Source organism: Eschrichtius robustus, chromosome 6, assembly GCF_028021215.1.
Source record: "Eschrichtius robustus isolate mEscRob2 chromosome 6, mEscRob2.pri, whole genome shotgun sequence".
Classification (NCBI taxonomy): domain Eukaryota; kingdom Metazoa; phylum Chordata; class Mammalia; order Artiodactyla; family Eschrichtiidae; genus Eschrichtius; species Eschrichtius robustus.
Window position 1 is genome coordinate 72,857,892 of NC_090829.1, and position 22,233 is coordinate 72,880,124.

Below are 22,233 nucleotides of genomic sequence, written 5' to 3' on the forward strand. Positions count from 1 at the left end.
TTGTCCATTCATCTGTTGACAGGTACCTAAGTTGTTTCCATATCTTAGCCATAATACTGCAATGAGCATGGGAGTGTAAATATGTCAGAGGTACTGATTTCATTTCCTTTGGGTATATAACCAGAAGAGGGATCATATGGACATTTAGGTTGCTTCCATGTCTTGGCTATCGTATATAGTGCTGCTATGAACAGTGGGATGCATGTATCCTTTCAAACCATGGTTTTCTCTGGACATATGCCCAGGAGTGGTATTGCTGGATCAAAAGCTTTTGCACAGCAAAGGAAACCATAAACAAAATGAAAATACAACCCACAGAATTACAGAAAATATTTGCAAACAATGTGATGACAAGGAATTAACCTCCAAAACTTACAAACAGCTCATGCAGCTCAACATCAAAAAAAAAAAAAAACCCAATCAAAAAATGGGCAGAAGACCCAAATAGACATTTCTTCAAAGAGGATATACAGATGGCCAAGAGGCACATGAAAAAATGCTCAGCATCACTAGTTATTAGAGAAATACAAATCAAAACTACAATGAGATATCACCTCACACCAGTCAAAATGGCCATCATCAAAAAGTCTACAAACAATAAATGCTGGAAAGCTTGTGGAGAAAAGGAACCCTCCTACACTGTTGGTGGGAATCTAAATCAGTATGGCCACTATGGAGAACAGTATGGAGGTTCCTTATAAAAACTAAAGATAGAGCTACCATATGATGTGATTTTAAAAGGAATTTTTTTAACTTTCCCTTTCTGATATTCATTGTTAGTGTAAAGAAATAGAACCAATTTCTATATGTTAATCTTATATCCTGCTACCTTGCTGAATTTGTTTATCAGTTCTAGTGGTTTTTGTGTGGAGTCTTTAGGGTTTTCTCTATATAATATGATGTCATCTGCATATAATGATAATTTTACCTCTTCTCTTCCAATTTGTATACATTTATTTCTTTTTCTTGTCTGATTGCTGTGGCTAGGACTTCTAATACTATGTTGAACAGAAATGGTGAGAGTGGGCATCCTTGTCTTGTTCCAAATTTTAGCAGGATGGCTTTCTGCTTTTCACCATTGAGTATTATATTGTCTGTGAGTTTGTCATAAGTAGCTTTTATTATGTTGAGTTATGTTCCCTCTATACACACTTTGGTAAGGGTTTTTATCATGCATGGATGTTGAATTTTATCAAATGCTTTTTCAGCATCTATTGAGATGATCATGTGGTTTTTGTCTTTTCTTTTGTTGATGTGGTGTATCACATTGATTGATTTGTGTATGTTGAACCATCCTTGTGAAATTGAGATGAATCCCACTTGGTCATGGTGTACGATTTTTTTAATGCATTGTTGTATTCGGTTTGCTAATACTTTGTTGAGAATTTTTGCATCTATATTTATCAAAGATATTGGCCTGTAATTTTCTTTTTTGGTGGTATCTTTGTCTGGTTTTGGTATCAGGTGATGGTGACTTCATAGAATGTCTTTGGGAGTGTTCCCTCCTCTTCAATCTTTTGGAAGAATTTGAGAAGGATCAATAAAAGTTCTTCTTTGCATGCTTGGTAAAATTCCCCAGTGAAGCCAACTAGTCCTGGACTTTTGTTTGCAGGAAGTTTTTTGTTTTTTTACAGATTGTACTTCACTTCTAGGTCTGTTCAAATGATCTATTTCTTCTTGATTCAGTTTTGGTGGGCTGTATGTTTCTAGAAACTTGTCCATTTCTTCTAGGTTGTCAAATTTGTTGGCATATAATTGTTCATAGTATTCTCTCTTGTTACTTCTCTTCTGTCATTTCTTACTTTGTTTACTTGGGTTCTCTCTCTTTTCTTCTTGGTAAACCTGGCTAGAGATTTGTCAATTTTGTTTACCTCCTAGTGTTAGAGGGTCTCCTGCAGAGGCACGGGGTGGCTGTGTCTCACTGTGGGGACAACGACACTGGCAGCAGAAGTTCTGGGAAGTACTCTTTGGTGTGAGCACTCCCAGAGTCCGCCATTAGCCTCACCAAAGACCCAGGTAGGCTCCAGTGCTGGGTCTCCTTAGGCCAGACTTCATTAATTAATTTTTTACAATTTTATTTTAGTATAGTTGACTTACAGTGTTGTGCTTCAGGTGTACAGCAAAGTGAGTCAGTTATACATACACATATATCTACTCTTTTTTAGATTCTTTTCCCATATGGGCCATTATAGAGTATTGAGTAGAGTTCCCTGTGCTATACAGTAGGTCTTTCTTTGTTATCTATTTTATATATAGTGTGTGTAAATGTCAATCCCAGTCTCCCAGTTTATTCCTACCCACCCTTCCCCCCATGCTGACCATAAGTTTGTTTTCAACATCTGTGACTCTATTTCTGATTTGTGAGTAAGTTCATTTGTACCATTTTTTTAGATTCCATGTATAAGCAATAACATATGATATTTGTCTTTCTCTGTCTGACTTACTTCACCCAGTATGACAATCTCTAGGCCCATCCATGTTGCTGCAGATGGCATTATTTTGTTCTTTTTCATGGCTGAGTAATATTCCATTGTATATATGTACCACATCTTCTTTATCCATTCCTCTGTTGATGGACATTTAGGTCACTTCCATGTCCTGGCTATTGTAAATAGTGCTCCAATGAACATTGGAGTGCATGTATCTTTTCAAATTATGGTTTTCTCCAGGTATATGCTCAGGAGTGAGATTGCTGGATCATATGGTAGCTCTATTTTTAGTTTTTTAGGGAAGCTCCATGCTGTTTTCCATAGTGGCTGCACCAATTTACATTCCCACCAACAGTGTAAGAGGGTTCCCTTTTCTCCACACCCTCTCCAGCATTTATTATTTATAGATTTTTTGATGATGGCATTCTGACCAGTGTGAGGTGATATGTAGTTTTGATTTGCATTTCTCTAATAATTAGTGATGTTGAGCATCTTTTCATGTGTTTTTGGCCATCTGTATGTCTCCCTTGGAGAAATGTCTTATGCCCATTTTTTTTATTGTGTTGTTTGTTTTTTGTATTGGGCTGCATGAACTGTTTGTATATTTTGGATATTAATCCTTTGTCCATTGATTCGTTTGCAAATACTTTCTCCCATTATGAGAGTTGTCTTTTCATTTTGTTTATGGTTTCCTTCGCTGTGCAAAAGCTTTTAAGTTTCATTAGGTCCCATTTTTGTGTTTATTTTCATTACTGTAGGAGGTGGATCAAAAAAGATCTTGCTGCAATTTAAGTCAGAGAGTGTTCCACCTATGTTTTCCTCTAACAATTTTATACTATCTGCCTTACATTTAGGTCTTTAATCCATTTTGAGTTTATTTTTGTATATGGTGTTAGGGAGTGTTCTAATTTCATTCTTTTACATGTAGCTGTCCAGTTTTCCCAGCACCACTTATTGAAGAGGCTATCTTTTCTCCATTGTATATTCTTGCCTCCTTTGTCATAGATTAGGTGACCATAGATGCATGGGTTTATCTCTGGGCTCTCTATCCTGTTCCATTGGTCTATGTTTCTGTTTATGTGCCAGTAGCATACTGTTTTTATTACTGTAGCTTTGTAGTATAGTTTGAAGTCAGGGAGCCTGATTCCCCCAGCTTCATTTTTCTTTCTCAACATTGCTTGGCTATCTGGAGTCTTTTGTGTTTCCATACAAATTGTGCAATTTTTTGTTCTAGTTCTATGAAAAATGCCATTGGTAATTTGATAGGGATTGCACTGAATCTGTAGATTGCTTTAGGTAGTATAGTCATTTTGACAATATTGATTCTTCCAATCCAAGAACATGGTATATCTCTCCATCTGTTTGTGTCATCTTTGCTTCCTTTCATCAGTATCTTATAGTTTTCTGAGTACAGGTCTTTTGTCTCCTTAAGTAGGTTTATTCCTAGGTATTTTACTCTTTTTGATGCGATGGTAAATGGGATTGTTTCCTTAATTTCTCTTTCTGATCTTTCATTTTTAGTGCATAGGAATGCCAGAGATTTCTGTGTATTAATTTTGTATCCTGCATCTTTACCAAATTCATTGATGAGCTCTAATAGTTTTCTGGTAGCATCATTAGGGTTTTCTATGTATAGCATCATGTCATCGGCAAACAGTGACAGTTTTACTTCTTCTTTTCCAGTTTGTATTCCTTTCATTTCTTTTCCTCCTGTGATTGCCATGGCTAGGACTTCTAAAACTATGTTGAAAAAAAGTGGCAAGAGTGGACATCCTTGTCTTGTTCTTGATCTTAGAGGAAATGCTTTCAGTTTTTTACTATTGAGAATGATGTTTGCTATGCGTTTGTTGTATATGGCCTTTACTATATTGAGGTAAGTTCCCTCTATGCCCACTTTCTGGAGAGTTTTTATCAAAAATGGATGTTGAATTTTGTCAAAAGCTTTTCTGCATCTGTTGAGATGATCATATGGTTTTTCAGTTTGTTAACATGGTGTATCACATTGATTGATTTGCATATATTAAAGAATCCTTGCATCCCTGGGATAAATCCCACTTGATCATGGTGTATGATCTTTTTAATGTGTTGTTGGATTTGGTTTGCTAGTATTTTGTTGAGGATTTTTGTGTCTATGTTCGTCAGTGAAATTGGCCTGTAATTTTCTTTTCTTGTAACATCTTTGTCTAGTTTTGGTATCAGGGTGATGGTGGCCTCGTAGAATGAGTTTGGGAGTGTTCCTTCCTCTGTGATTTTTTGGGAGAGTTTCAGAAGGATCGGTGTTAACTCTTCTCTAAATGTTTGATGGAATTTGCCTGCGAAGCCATCTGTCCTGGACTTTTGTTTGTTGAAATTTTTAAATCACTGTTTCAATTTCAGTATTTGTGATTGGTCTGTTCTTATTTTCTATTTCTTCCTGATTTAGTATTGGAAGGTTGTACCTTTCTAAGAACTTGTCCACTTCTTCTAGGTTGTCCATTTTATTGGCATATAGTTGCTTGTAGTAGTCTTTTATGATCCTTTGTATTTCTGTGCTGTCAGTTGCAACTTCTCCTTTTTCATTTCATTTCATTTGCTTTAGGTGTAAGGTTATGTTGTTTGAGATTTTTCTTGTTTCCTGAGGTAAGACTGTATTGCCATAAACTTCCCTTTTAGAACTGCTTTTGCTGCATCTCATAGGTTTTGGATCATTGTGTTTTCATTGTCATTTGCCTCTAGATATTTTTTAATTGCCTCTTTGATTTCTTCAGTGATCCATTCCATTGGCTGTTTAGTAACATATTGTTTAGTCTCCATGTGTTTGGGTTTTTTACAGTTTTTTCCTGTAATTGATTTCTAATCTCATAGCATTGTGATCAGAAAAGATGCTTGATATGATTTCAGTTTTCTTAAATTTAGCAAGCCTTGATTTGTGGCCCAAGATGTGATCTATCCTGAAGAATGTTCCAGGTGCACTCAAAGAAAGTGTATTCAGCTGCTTCTGGATGAAATGTCCTATAAATATCAATTAAGTCTATCTGGTCTAACGTGTCATTTAAGGCTTGTGTTTCCTAATTGATTTGCTGTCTGGATGATCTGTCCATTGGTGTAAGTGGGGTATTAAAGTCCCCCACTATTATTGTGTTACTGTCAATTTCCCCTTTTATGGCTGTTAACATTTGCCTTATATATTGAGGTTCTCCTATGTGGGGTGCATATATATTTACAATTGTTATATCTTCATCTTGGATTGATCCCTTGATCATTATGTAGTGTCCTTCTTTGTCTCTTGTAACAGTCTTTATTTTAAAGTCTATTTTGTCTGATATGAGTATTGCTACTCCAGCTTTCTTTCAATTTCCATTTGCATGGAATGACTTTCAAGTCTGTAAGTGTCGCTAGATCTGAAGTGGGTTTCTTGTAGACAGCATATATATGGGTCTTGTTTTTGTATCCATTCAGCCAGTCTGTGTCTTTTGGTTGGAGCATTTAATCCATTTACCTTTAAGGTAATTATTGATATGTATGTTCTTACTGCTATTTTGTTAATTGTTTTGGATTTGTTTTTATAGGTCTTTTTTCTTCTCTTCCTCTTTTGTTCTCTTGTGATTTGATGTCTACCTTTAGTGTTGTATTTGGATTTGGATTTCTTTTGTGTGTATCTATTGCAGATTTTTGGTTTGTGGTTCCCGTGAGGTTTCAATATAGCTGTCTATATATGTACAAGATTGTTTTAAGTTGCTGGTCTCTTAATTTCCGATGTGTTCCCAATATCCTGCATTTGTACACTCTTCACACGATTGCTGGTTTTAATATATTTGTGTGTGGATGATTTCCTACCTTTTCTTTATGTTTGCCTTTAATGGTGAGCTTTACCATTCATAATTTTCTTGATTCTAGTTGTGGCCTTTTCTTTTCTGCCTAGAGAAGTTCCTTTAGCATTTGATTCAAAGCTGGTTTGGTGGTGCTGAATTCTCTTAGCTTTTGCTTGTCTGTAAAGCTTTTGATTTCTCTGTCAAATCTGAATGAGAGCCTTGCTGGGTAGAGTATTCTTGGTTGTAGGTTTTCCCCTTTCATTACTTTAAATATATCATGCCACTCCCTTCTGGCCTGCAGAGTTTCTGCTAAAAAATCAGCTGATAACCTTATGAGGATTCCCTTGTATGTTATCTGTTGCTTTTCCCTTGTTGCTTTTAATATTTTTTCTTTGTATTTAATTTTTGTTAGTTTGATTAATATGTGTCTCAGCATGTTCCTCTTTGTGTTTATCCTGTATGGGACTCTCTGTGCTTCCTGAACTTGGGTGACTACTTCCTTTCCCATGTTAGGGAAGTTTTCAACTTCTATTTCATTAATTTATGCTTTCACCATTATTTTCTTTTCTTCCTTTTACTTTCTTTAAGTTTACTCTTTTGTACTTTTTCTGGTTTCATGAGTTGTAGGCTTAGCTCATTCATTTTCAAGCTAGTTTTTTGAAAATAAAGCTTTTTATTAAGATATAATTTACATACCATATTAATTCACCCATTTAAAGTGTATAATTCAATGGATTTTTGTACCTTCACAGAGTTGTTCAGCTATTACCATAGCCAATTTTAGGGCATTTTATCACCCTAAAAGGAAATCCTATACCTATTCTCTTAACATGCCTCCCTTTCCCACCCTCAGCCCTAGGCAGCCACCAATCTACTTTCAGTCTCCATGGATTAATCTAGTTTGTACATCTCACATAAACGGAATTATATAATATGTGGTCTTTGGTGACTGGCTTCTTTCGTTTAGCATAATGGTTTTGAGGTTTATCCATGTTGTGGCATATATCAGTACTCAGTTTTTTTCATTGCCAAATACTATTCCATTGTATGGACATATCACATTTTGTTTATCCATTCATCAATTGATGGACATTTAGGTGGTCCCCACTTTCTGACTATTATAAATAATGCTGCTATGAACATTTATGTACAATTTCTATGTGGGCATATGTTCTCATTGCTTTTGGGTTTATACTTAGGAGTGGAATTACTGGGTCATATACGGTAACTCTATGTTAAACATCTTGATGAGCTGCCACACTGTTTTCCAAAGTGGCTGCACAATTATACATTCCCACGAACAATGTATAAGGGTTTCAATTTCTCTACATTGACATCAACATTGCTATTATCTGTTTTTTATTATAGCCATCCTAGTGGCTATGAGATGGTGTCCAATTGTGATTTTGATTTGTATTTCTCTGATGGTCAATGATGCTGAGCCATCATCATGCATCATTTCATGTGATTATATGCTTTTTGTATTTTCTTTGGAAAAATAATTATCCAAGTCCTTTGCCCATTTTTAAATTTGGGTTATGTCTGTATTATTGAATGTTAAAAGTTCTTTCTACGTTCTGTAACATAAAAAGTCCCTTATCAGACATATGATTTGAAAAACTTTTTCTCCCATTCTGTGGGTTGTCTTTTCAGTTTCTTAAAATGGTACCCTCTGAAGCACAAAAGTTTTTAATTTTGTTGATGTCCAATATTTTTCTTTTGTTGCTTGTGCTTTTAGTGTCATATCTGAAAAACCATTGTCTAATTCAAGGTCATGAATAATTAAACTTATGTTTTCCTCTAAGAGATTAATATTTTTAGCTCTCACATTTAGGTCTTTGATCCATTTTGAGTTGATTTTTGTATGTGGTGTGAGGTAGAGATACAACTTTGTTCTTCTGCACGTGGATATTCACTTGTCCCAGCACCATTCATTAAAAACTATTCTTTCTCCATGGAATTATCTTGGTGGTACCTTTGTTGAAAATCAATTGACAGTAAATGTGAGGGTCTACTTCTGGACTCCCAGTTCTATTCCATTGATCCATACAAGCTACTTTTTAAATATATGTACGTAGATAATCCATTTCCGCTAAGGATCAGTTTAGGTGTATCTCACATACTTAATATTAACTATTATTCGATTTTAAATATTTTCATAATTTTAATATTATTTCTTCCTTGATCCATGGATTATTTATAGATCAATTTTTAAACAACCAATTTAAATTGGTGTATTGATTACATATTAATTTTTAGTTTTATTATATTATAATCAGGGATTGAGGACTGTAGATATTAAATCTTAGATGATTGTTTTGAAGATTTATTTATGACCTAAAGAGTTCAATTTTTACAAACATTATAAGATATTGAATATATCTGCTAATCCCAAACCCCTAATTTATCCCTTCTCCATCCCCTTCCCCCTTTGGTAACCATATGTTGTTTTCTGTGTCTGTGAGTCTGTTTCTGCTTTGTAAATAAGTTCATTTGTATCATTTTTTAGATTCTACATATAAGTAATATCATATGGTATTTGTCTTTCTCTGTCTGACTTACTTCATTTAGTATGATAATCTCTAGGTCCATTCATATTGCTACAAATAACATTATTTCATTCTTTTTTATGGCTGATTAATATTCCATTGTGTGTATATATATATATACACACACACACATACATGTAATATAGATATATTATATCTTCTTTATCTATTCATCTGTCAATGAACATTTAGGTTGCTTCCATGTCTTGGTATTGTAAATACTGCTGCAATGAACACTGGGGTGCGTGATCTTTTCAAATTGGTGTTTCCTCTGAATATGTGCCTAGGAGTGGCATTGCTGGATCATATGGCAACTCTATTTTTAGTTTTTTTAGGAAACTTCCATACTGTTTTTCATAGTGGCTGCACCAATTTACATTCCCACCAACAGTGTAGGAGGTTTCCCTTTTCTCCACACCCTCTCCAGCATTTATTATTTGTAGATTTTTTGATGATGGCCATTCTGACTGATGTGAGGTGGTACCTCATTGAAGTTTTAATTTGCATTTCTGTAATAATTAGTGATGTTGAGCATCTGTTCATGTGCCTATTGGCTATCTGTATGTCTTCTTTGGAGAAATGTCTATTTAGCTCTTCTGCCCATTTGTTTATTGGGTTGCATGTTTTTTTGTTATTGAGTTGTATGAGCTGTTTGTATATTTTGGAAATTAAGCCCATGTTGGTCGCATCATTTGCAAATATTTTCTCCTGGTCCGTAACTTGTCTTTTCATTTTGTTTATGGTTTCTTTTGCTGTGCAAAATTGTAAGTTTGATTACCTCCCATTTGTTTATTTTTTCTTTTGCCTTGGGAGACTGACCTAAGAAAACATTGCTATGATTTATGTCAGAGAGTGTTTTGAATGTAGTCTCTAAAATATTGGTGCATGGTGCACGTATATCCCATATGGTCAAACATTAATTATATTATCCAAATCTTCTCTATTGCTAGTCATTTTAATAATTAACACATTCATATGGCTTAAGCATCAAAATAATATAAAAATATACACAGTGAAAATCTTCACTCCCACCCATGTCCCATCTACACATCCATGCTCCAATCCCTATGGTCAACGATAGTTACTAATATTTTTGCATATTCTTTCCATGTCAACACAAATACACAAAGATAAGGACATAAATTCTTATTTTTACTCTCTTTCTTAAATAAAAGGTAGCTATTTATATAGACTTTTACTGGCTTTTTTCAGCTAACAATATGTCCTAGAAAAAGTTTTTTTTCGTTTGGCCGTGCCCTGCAGCACGCGGGATCTTAGTTCCCCAACCAGGGATCAAACCTGTGCCGCCTGCATTGAGAGCATGGAGTCTTAACCACTGTATCACCAGGGAAGTTCTGACCTAGAAAATTTTTTACATCAGTACATAAAGAGCTTCATCATTTTTTGTAGCTTCGTAGCCGTCTTTGGGTAGGTGTACCACGGTTTATTTAACCTGTCCTCTAAATAAGGACACAGGTTGTTTCCAGTTTTTTTTGCTTTTACAAATAATACTGCCACAAATAACCCTGTCCACATGTCATTTTGTATGTGTGCAAGCTCTGTGCTAATTTTAGACACACTTGCATTCTTTATTTGACTGTCTATTATCCCAGTTTCCTGGAACTCTAGTCATTCAGTCCATCATGTTGTCAGACTCGTGTGCATGGTGGGCATTTTCCTCATCTTTGGTGTGCGTTGTGTGTTCCATGAAACTCCTCTCACCCCAGATTATTGAATAGTCCCTCCAGAGTGTTGCTATATTTACTCCTCCAGGTAAATCCAAAGTATCAGCAGCCTGGGATCGACTTTTTATTAAAGTTTTTTGGCTTGGGAGTTTCCTAGACTTCTGGATGGTATAAATTCAAACAAATCTATGTGAGACACAAGCCCTGGGTTTTGATTTCTCAAGGGAGAATTTTTTACGCTGAGCCCAAGCAGAAACACACATGCTTTCTTGTTATCTTGCTGAGCCAGTGAACAGGTTTGTTTCTAATCTATACTTCCCCTGAGGGTGTGGCCCTCTGAGCGTGCCAGCTATAAGCAGGGATTTCATTCTAACTCCTTGCCTTATGTGGCCCAAGATTTCATTTCCTGTCTCTATGTGGGCATGAAAGCCCAAGCCCCCAGGTTCCTGAAACTGGCAGCAGTGTGACCGCCACATCTACCTCCACACCAGCCACTCCCACAGCTACCCCACCTCCACCCAGGAGTCAGTAGCAGCAGTTCATTCACTTTCTACTAAAGCTTTTATTCCCCTCTTCATTTCCGGTGCCTGGTGAGTTTCCTTTCTTGCTTGCACACTTGGATATTCACTTACAATAATTTTTATTGTATTTTATCTAGGTGCCTGTGGCAGAAGAATTTATGCTTATCCAATTATTTTCCTACAATCCATTTCCTTCCTGGGCTTTACAGTAATTCACATCAACACTGTTTACCATCCATCTACCCCAGGACCTGTTTGGTAAATGCAAGTAACTACTCCATATAAGAATCATGGTATTTTGGGTTGGTGAAGGATCATACAGATAGTCTAAGACTTCAAGTGCTAAATTTCAGTTGCTGTTACAGTACTTGTATTCAGGCTAGGATTCTGGTACAGTCATTTTCTCTTTCCATTTTGCTACGTGGTTCTCCATTTATTTGGATTAAAGAATCATCTAAGTTATGGATTTTTAATCAAAACCTTTAATATCCATTTTGTAAACAGCCAGAGATGGTGTCAATAAACAGATTCTCATTTTAATCCCAGTATTTTCAGATGGAACATGAGGTCAGGAGAGTTTCACTGACATACTTGTCACTACTTTGGTGGGGTGACATTAACCAGAAGTGAAGAGCTCTTTCTGACTCCCCACATAAGCAGTGATGATTGGAGTTTTGTTTAATATTTCTGCCCTTTTGTTCTTTACCATTAGGCACTATGAAGCTATTTATCAATGTCAGTTTATTATCTATAAACAGGATGATAATCTGCACTCCTTTTGTTCTTAGAACATTTTCCCTCTACCTCTTTTCCGACATGTTCGACTTATGTAATGTTGATATTCCTCTAATCTACTGATGCTGGGCTTGAGAGGGACTCAGGCAATATTTCTTATGCCAAACAGTGGCATAAAGCCCCATTCCATATGGAAATATTTCATTGCACTGGGCAGGTGATTTGCATCACAAGATGTTACGAACAGACCAGAAGATAGAAGGAGACTTCCCAGGACAAATATCTCCAGATTGGGGCTAGAGGTCATGTTGACAAGTTAATGCCTCCCATTTCTCCTGAAAATGCATCTGTTGCTGGTCATTGAATTGATGTTATGGTGATGGAAGTGGTTGGGGGGAACTCAGTAAAACTAGATTACTATTGCAAAGCGTTCAGTGGTTTTGTGATTTTATATGAGCCTTGTTCAAAAGGTTCCTCTTTCCTTTGATCTAGGCTGGGAATATATAGCTCTGTCCCAATATGAAGCAAGAATTGTAATGTTGGAACGGTCCTTGTATTCTCTCTATTATTCCAGGACATATGGGGGACCCAGTACTCATATGGGGGGGTCCTGCCATCAGTCTGAAATTTGTGGTTCTTTTAGAGCTAGAACCACACAGGACATTCCTCTCTCACCTGCTGCTTCCTTTGCAAAGCTGCTTCCAAGATATAAGCACTAACTCAAATTCTCTAAAGAGAACAAAACTTTGATAACCCAGAGTCAGCAGGGGAAATGCTGAGTTTAGGAATAGAAAATTCCAAAAGTCACCAGCAAACCAAAAGAATATGTATCAAAATGATACTCCATTTCCAGCCATTCCATCATGCCTGTTCAAGAGAGATGAATACTGTGGTAACTTATCAGTCAGCACGATGGTACATCTGCTCCATCATAATTATCTGATACTTAGGAGAATTGACCTGGAATGAGAGTGCAAGAATCACATAATCTATTCTAAGCACACAGCATTTTTGATCCATTCCCTTGGGGAAGCTGAAAGGCAGGTCACTATAATTTGCATAGGCTGGAAGTAATTTGATTTTGTTAACTTACTTACAATACCTAGAATTACAGAATCATAAAATCCCAAGGTTGACAGAGAATGTAAAGGTTATTTAGCCCATCCAATGCAGGAATAGGCTTATACAAGCTCTGCTTCAATACCTTCAGTGATGGGCAACTTGCCTTTCCCCAGGGAAGGCTAATGGGACTATCTTTTCCCCACTGTGAGGAGACAGAGATTTCCCAGGAAAGGTCACAGCTTTTCAAAAACCAGGTTTTCTACAAATTCATGTTGAGCTATTGTAGCAGGCATCTCCATTTCCTCACCACCCAATGATTCACCTCTCAGGAGTTCCCCAAACCTTTCCCCTTTGTCTCAGATCCTGTCCCACCACCCTTTCCCACCTCTCACCAGGCATCCTCATTCCTACACTTATTAAGGAAATCAAGACTACCAGACAAAAGCTGTTAGCCTCCTTCCTTCTGACTCTCTCTCATTGCTCATCATTTCCTTCCCTTTGTGCTCAAGGAAGAATTATCTCTCTTCTTGACCCAAGGTAAACTTTCCTCTTTCTGTGCCAGGGTGGGGTTTATGGTAAGAGTGCATCTCAGCCTTTCCTACCTACTTCGATGAGGGTATTTTCTAATTTGCCAAAATGTATAGGAGTTGCTCAGGTAGCTTCTGGATTGTTTCAGAAGGAGTTCTTTCATGTGTAGCTGTAGATTCAATGTGTGCATGGTAAGAGATAAGTTCAGGAGCTTCCTATATTGCCATCTTGGACACCATAAATTTTCCTCTCTTGCTGGAAATCACACACCTTCTGTCATGTGTTAAACTTGAATGGCCAGGCAGGTCCTCTCTTTCCTGTAGCTCCAACTTCTCCACCTCTTCTGGGTCATTCTCCTCAACTTATAAATATGTTCAGGCCTTTCTTTTATTTAAAAGTTGCGTCTCTTCACCCTGCTGCCCTTCCCATTTCTCTTGTCTCATCCTTCTCGTATTAGTTAGGACAAGCTAGGTTATGCTGCTGTAACAAACAGCACCAAATCTAACATAACAGAGGTTTGGTTTATTTTTCCTCACTCAGGCAATGTCCACTACAGGTCAAAGTGACTTTCCAGAGCAACTGTCTTCCATGTGGTAACACAGCAAAGCAGGCTGCTTTAATCTTGTGTCTCCCCCTTCTCAGCACGAGGTCTCCTCCACTTGCTGCAGCAGGAGAAGTGATAACCTCCTTCTAACTCTAAGGGGGAAAGAAAAGTTTCAAGGAAAAAAGAACTGAAAATTCACTAGAAGATTTTCACCACACCTTCACCAACTTCCTTGACTACAGATTCAATGTCTGCTGTCTCCACTTCCTTGCTTCTGAGTTGTACCTTAACTCCTGAAAATGGCTCCTGCCTCACACTCTACAGAAAATGCTCACTCTCCCAATGACCAATTATTGTCCTGGCTTTTCCTACTTGGATCGCAGGAATTCAGCCTCCTGCAGAATCCCCTTTACTGGGCTGTATTTTAATGTCTTGCTCTGGGCTTTTCTTGACAGTCATTATAAGAAATAGCCAGAATTAATTTTCTACATTTACTATGGAGTTTTTTTTGAAGAATTAGTCTAATAAATGCCCCCCTTTTTCCTTATATAAACACTAGGTGAAAAATAATTTTCGAATTTAGTGCCAGCAAGAGTGTCTTCTCTCCTAAGAAAATATGTTCACATCTTTTACGTAACATTCCATGTTTTGTTTTTTATACTGGCTACCAAGAAGCTTAGAACCAAACCATATGATCCATTTTAATAGTAATATATATACAGACATCCAAATCAGAGGGGAAGAAGTAAAATTGTCTTTGTTTGCAGGTGATATAATCTTATATAGAGAAAATCCTAAAGACTCCATCAAAAAACTGTTAGAATGAATCAATGAATTCAGTAAAGTTTCAGGATACAAAATCAACATACAGAAATCAATTGCACTTCTAACACTAACAATGAAACATGTGAAAAAGGAAAAGAAATTTAAAAAAGCAATCCCATTCACAATAGCATCAAAAACAATAAAATGGTTAGGAATAAATTTAACCAAGGAGGTGAAAGATCTGTACACGACTCTGATGAAAGAAATTGAAGACCCAAACAAACGGAACGATATCCCATGTTCATGGACCAGAAAAATTAATATTGCTAAAATATCAATAGTAGCCAAAGTCATCTATAGGTTCAATGCAATACCTATCAAAATTCCAGTGGCTTTTTTTTTTTACAGAAATAGAAAAATCAATTCTAAAATACGTATGGGATCACAAAAGACCTCAAATAACCAAAGAAATTCTGAGAAAGAGGAACAAAGCTGTTGGCACCACATAGTCCTGATTTCAAACTATACTATAAAGCTATAGTTGTCAAAACAATATGGTACTGGCATAAAAATAGACACATAGACTAATGGAACAGAATAGAAAGCCCAGAAATAAACCCTAACAAATACAGTCAACTATTATTTGACAAAGTAGCCAAGAATACTCAATGGGGAAATGATAGTCTCTTCAATAAATGGTTTTGGGGAAACTGGATAACCATATACAGAAGAATGAAATTGGACCCCTATCTAACACCATTCACAAAAATTAACTTGAAATGGATTAAAGACTTAAACATAAGAGCTGACCCATAAAACTCCTAGAAGAAAACATAGGGGGAAATTTCCTTGACATTGGTCTTGGCAATGATTTTTTTGGATATGACACCAAAAGCACAAGGAAAAAGAGCAAAAATAAATAAGTAGGACTACATCAAACTAAAGAACTTATGCACAGCAAAAGAAACAATCAACAAAATGAAAGCCAACCTATGAAGTGGGAGAAAATATTTGTAAATCATATATCTGATATCCTAAATATATAAAGAGCTCATACAACTTAATAGGAAATAATCCAATTAAAATGGGCAGAGGAGCTGAATATAAATTTTTCTGAAGAAGATAAATGGCCAATAGGTACATGAAAAGATGCTCAGTGTTGCTAATCATCAGAGAAATGCAAATCAAAACCACAAGATATCACCTCACACCTGTTAAAATTACTGTCATCAAAAAGACAAGAGGTAACAAGTGTTGGCAAGAATGTGGAGAAAAGAAAACACTTGTGCTCTGTTGGTAGGAATGTAAATTGGTATGGCCACTATGGAAAACAGTATGGAGGTTCCTCAAAAAATTAAAAATAGGACTACCATTTGATCCAGCAATCCCACTTCTGCATATATATCCAAAGGAAATGAAAGTAGGATCTCAAAGAGATATCTGCATTCCCACGTTCACTGAAGCATTATTCACAATAACCAAGATATGGAAAAGCCTAAGTGCCCATCAGCAGCTGAGTGGCTAAAAGAGATGTGGTGTACACATACACAGTGGAATATTAGTCAATCATGAGAAAGAAAGAAATCCTGCCATTTGTGACAACATGGACGAAACGAGGCAATTATGCTAAGTGAAATAAGCCAAATAGATAATATGTGTATAATATCACATATATGTGGAATCTAAAAAAGCCAAACTCAGAGACAGAGAGTAAAGTTACGAGGGGCTGAGGGGTGGGGGAATTGCAGAGATGTTGGTCAAAGAGTACAAATTTCCAGTTATAAGATAAATAAGTTCTGGGGATCTAATGTACAGCATAGTGATTATAGTTAACAGTACTGTATTATACACTTGAAAGCTGCTGAGAGAGTAGATTTTAAACGTCCTCACCACAAAAAAAGCAATGGTAATTATGTGACATAATTGGGGTGTTAGCTAAAACTATGGTAGTAACCATTTTGCAATATATGTGTATCAAATCAACATGTTGTATACCTTAAATTTACACAATGTTATATGTCAGTTAAATCTCAATAAACCTGGAGAAAACTACTAATACTAACTATTTTAGCTTACTTGCTTCCTCTTTTCCTCAGTCTCAATTTTCTCTACTTATCCTTCCAGCCTATTTGAAAGATACCTTTTCCTCTGAGATCTCAAATTTATTTTTTAAAGCATTGAGGGTATAAAAACATCAAAAGACCTTTTCTGACCAGACTGGAGAATCTACCTGTGGTGTTCCTAACCCTACAGCAGAGCTAGAGAGTCTCACATGATGCAGCTAAGCTACAATCAATCACAGTTCTGTTAGAGAAGATGGGAGAAGGTACTCCAGGCAGCAGAAATCCTCAGCTCTTGTCTGAACCTTCCAGATTCTCCTGCCTGAGCCCCAGGACAGACACAGGAGATTCTGAAGAGAGAACAGATTCTGTAGCTGCTGAGTCTGCAGCATCCTTCCCCCTAGCAGCACAGGACGGGGGTAAGTCACTGTATTCAGAGAACAAGTGGGACAGGAAACCAAAGGTCTGAGGAGAGAGCTTTGTCTAAGAAGAAGGCATGATGATCAAGATTTGGGTATCAGGGTGATGCTATCTTTGTAGAATTAAATGGGGTGTTTTTCTAAACCAGAGGTCCCCAACCTTTTTGGCACCAGGGACCGATTTTGTGGAAGACAATTTTTCCATGGACCAGGGGGATAGGGGGATGGTTTTGGGATGATTCAAGCACATTACGTTTATTGTGCACTTTATTTCTATTATTATTACATTGTAATACATAATGAAATAATTATACAACTCACCATAATGCAGACTCAGTGGGAGTCCTGAGCTTGTTTTCACTTGCCACTTACCGATAGGGTTTTGATATGATTCTGCAAGCAATTGATTTATTATGGTCTCTGTGCAGTCAAACCTCTCTGCTAATGATAATCTGTATTTGCAGCCACTCCCCAGCACTAACATCGCCACCTCAGCTCCATCTCAGATCATCAGGCATTAAATTCTCATAAGGAGTGTGCAAACTAGATCCCTCACATGAGCAGTTCACAGTAGGGTTCACGCTCCTATGAGAATCTAGTGCCGCCGCTGATCTGACAGGAGGTGGAGCTCAGACGGTGATGCAAGTGATGGGGAGTGGCTGTAAATACAGATGAAACTTTGCTCACTCGCCCGCCACTCACCTCCTGCTGTGCGGCCTGGTTCCTAACAGGCCACAGACCAGTACCGGTCCGTGGTCTGGGGGTTGGGGGGTCCCTGTTCTAAACTCTGGGATAAATGACATGTGAATTGTGCTTTAAAGTTTTGATAGAATTCACCCATGGATCTGTTCTTTGAAATCTCTTTGACTCTTCTGATTCTTTTTCTATAATCACTCATTTTTTATTTTCCAAAGATTTTTGAATCTATCAGCAAACATAGTGCACAATGTTCTCTTTCATTTGAAAACAATGTCCTTTGTTCATGTAGTTATATTCCCTTTCTCAAATCTAATGTTAGATATGTCTTCCCTTATTTTCTTAGTTAACTCTATTAGAGATTTGCCTATTGTTTCTTTTTTCAAATGAGCACATAAATTGTTTATTAATTTTATTATTTTCCAGTTTGTTGATTTCTGCATTTGTTCTTCTGGTTTTCCTTAAGTCTGTTTGTTGGGAAGTATAGGAAGATTAGCCTCCTAACTTGAAGGTGGGGTCCATTTATTTTTATTATTTTTTGTTAAATATCATTACCAATTAATGCTATAAAATTTCCTCCAAGTATAGTTTTGGTTGTATCTCTTGGGTTTGATATATAGTTTCTTGTTATTGTAGTTTTACTTTACAAATGATTTATTTTCTAGCCATATTGCTTTGTTACTAGAAAATGTGGCCTCCAAGTTTTCTACCTTTTCAAATGTATTGTGTATTTCCTAATGATTCAGTGTGGTAGGCAGCTTCTGACAAGACTCCCAATGATCCCCATATCCTGGTATTCATGCCCTTGTATAATCCCCTCTTCTATAGAGTAGACTGTACCTAGCGACTTGCTTCTAATGAGTAGAAAAAGTGTTGTGATGTCACTTTCAAGTTAAGATTGTAAAAGACTGTGAATTTTGTTCTCTCTCTCTCATTTGCTCACTCTTATGAAAGTCAAATGTCATGTTGTAAGACGCACATGGCAAAAAACTGAGGGCAGACTCTAGCCAACACCCAGTGAGGAACTGAATACTGCCAATTGTCACGTGAACAAGCTTAGAAGTGGATCCTTCCCAAGCTGAGACTTCATATGAGACCACAACTTCATCCTTGTAAGTGACTCTGAGACAAAGTGTAAATGCCTTGTAAGTGACTCTGAGACAAAGGGCTCAGCTAAGCTGCACCCAGATTACTGGTCCACAGAAACTGTGATAATAAATATTGGAGGTTTTTTTTAATGTATTTGATATTTTTATTGAAGTATAGTTGCTGTACAATATTATGTAAGTTACAGGTGTACGATATAGTGAATCACAATTTTTAAAGGTTATACTCCATTATAGTTATTATAAAATATTGGCTATATTCCCCATGTTATATAATATATCCTTGTAGCTTATTTTATTTTATTTATTTTTTTTTTTTTAAAACCAGGAGATGACTCCCACTCTTTTTTTTTTAATTATTTATTTATTTATTTATTTATTTATTTATTTATTTATTTATTTATTTATTTATTTTATGGCTGTGTTGGGTCTTCGTTTCTGTGTGAGGGCTTTCTCTAGTTGCGGCAAGTGGGGGCCACTCTTCATCACGGTGCATGGGCCTCTCGCTATCGCGGCCTCTCTTGTTGCGGAGCACAGGCTCCAGACACGCAGGCTCAGTAATTGTGGCTCATGGGCCTAGTTGCTCCGCAGCATGTGGGATCTTCCCAGACCAGGGCTCGAACCCGTGTCCCCTGCATTGGCAGGCAGATTCTCAACCACTGCGCCACCAGGGAAACCCCTGTAGCTTATTTTATACATAATAGTTTGTAACTCTTACTTCCCTACCCCTATATTGCCCCTCCCCCCTTCCCTCTCCCCACTGGTAACCACTAGTTTGTTCTCGATATCTGTGAGTCTGCTTATTTTTTGTTATATTTACTAGTTTGTTGTGTTTTTTAGATTGCATATACAAGTGATATCTTACAGTATTTGTCTTTATCTCTCTGACTTGTTGTACTTAGCATAATACCCTCCAAATCCATCCATGTTGTTACAAATGGCAAAATTTCATTCTTTTTTATGGCTGTGTAGTATTCCATTGTATATATATACCACTTCTTTATCCATTCATCTGTTGATGGACACAGGTTGCTTCCATATCTTGGCAATTGTAAATAATGCTGCTATGAAAATTGGGGTGCAAGCATCTTTCCAAATTAATGTTTTTGGTTGTTTCAGATATATACCCAGGAGTAGAATTGCTGGAATATGTGGTAGTTCTATTTCTAGTTTTTTGAGAAATCACTACACTGTTTTCCACAGTGGCTGCACCAATTTACATTCCCACCAACAGTGTACAGGTGTTCTCTTTTCTCCACATCCTCACCAACATTTGTTATTTGTGTTCATTTTGAGGTTAGCCATTCTGACAGGTGTGAGGTGATATCTGCTTGTGGTTTTGATTTGCATCTCCCTGATGGTTAGCGATGTTGAGCATCTTTTCATGTGCCTATTGGCCATCTGCATTTCCTCTTTGGAAAAACATCTATTCAGTTCTTCTGCCCATTTTTTTTTTTATTCCTAAGTATTTTATTCTTTTTTTTTTTTTCACACACACACACACTGTATTTTATTTTTACAAGAGATAAATAGACTGACACCAAGCATTGTACATGGATGACCACAACAAAAGCAACAATGATTGCAATTACCAAACATGAAACACACTCATACTATGTCATAATATTAACATTCAGTCCAGTAATCCTCCACTGTAACAGCTCCTTCTTCTGCCCATTTTTAAATCAGGTTGTTGGTTTTTTGATGTTGAGTTGTACAAGCTGTTTATATATGTTTTATATCAATCTGTTATTAGTCCTATTATTTGCAAATATCTGTTCCCATTCATTAGGTTGTCTTTTTGTTTTGCTAGTGGTTTCCTTTGTTGTGCAAAAGCTTTTAAGTTTAATTAGGTCACAATTGTTTATTTTTGCTTTTATTTCATTTGCTTTAGGAGACAGAGCCAAAAAAGTATTGCCATGATTTATTTTAAAGAGTGCTCTGCCTATGTACACTATCCGGTCTTACATATAAACCTTTAAATGTAAGACGGTTTTTTTTTTTTTTTTTGTATATAGTGTTAGAGAATGTTCTAATTCATTCTTTTGCATGTAGTTGTCCGGTTTCCCCAGCAACACTTATTGAAAAGACTGTCTTTCCTCCATTGTGTATTCTTGCCTCCTTTGTCATAGATTAATTGACCATAAGTGTATGGGTTTATTTCTGAGCTCTCTATCCTGTTTCATTGATCTCTGTGTCTGGTTTTGTGCCTATACCATGCTGTTCTGATTACTGTAGCTTTGTAGTCCAGAAGCATGATTCCCCAAGCTCTATTCTTCTTTCTCAAGGTTGTTTTGTCTATTCGGGGCCCTTTGTGTTTCCATACAAAATTTAAAATTATTTGTTCTATCAATAATTCTGTGAAAAATGCCATTGGTATGTTTTTAGGGATTGCATTGAATCTGTAGATTTCCTTGGGTAGTATGGTAATTTTCACAATATTAATTCTTTCAATACAAGAACATGGTATACCATTCCATCTATTTGTGTCATCTTTAATTTCTTTCACTAGTGTCTTATTGTTGTCTGAGTATAGGTATTTTGTCTCCTTAGGTAGGTTTATTCCTAGGTATTTTATTCTTTTTGATGTGATGGTAAATGGGATTATTTCCTTAATTTCTTTTTCTGCTACTATGTTGTTAGTGTAAAGAAATGCAATAGATTTCTGTATATTAATTTTGTATCCTGCAACTCTACTGAATTCATTGATGAGGGCTAGTTGTTTTCTGGTAGTGTCTTTAGGATTTTCTATGCATAGTATCATGTCACCTGTAAACAGTGACAGTTTTACTTCTTCCTTTCCAATTTGGATTCCTTTTATTTATTTTTCTTGTCAGATTGCTGTGGCTATGACTTCCAAATCAATGTTGAATAAAAGTGGCAAGAGTGGGCATCCTTGTCTTTTTCCTGATCTTAAAGGAAATGCTTTCAGCATTTCACCATTGAGTATGTTAGCAGTGGGTTTGTCATATATAGCCTTTATGACTTGCCCTCTATGCCTGCATTTTGGAGAGTTTTTATTATAAATTGATGTTGAATTTTATCAAAAGCTTTTTCTGCATCTATTGAGACGATCATATGGTTTTTATTTTTCAGTTTGTTAATGCAGTGTATCCCATTGATTTTGAAAAATCCTTGCATCCCTGGGATAAATCTCACTTGATCCTAGTGTATGATTCTTTTAATGTACTGTTGGATTTCGTTTGCTAGTACTTTGTAGAGGACTTTTGCATCCATGTTCATCAGTGACATTGGCCTGTATTTTTCTTTTTTTGTGATATCTTTGTCTGGTTTTTATATCAGAGTGATGTTGGCCTCATAAAATGAGTTTGAAAGTGTTCCT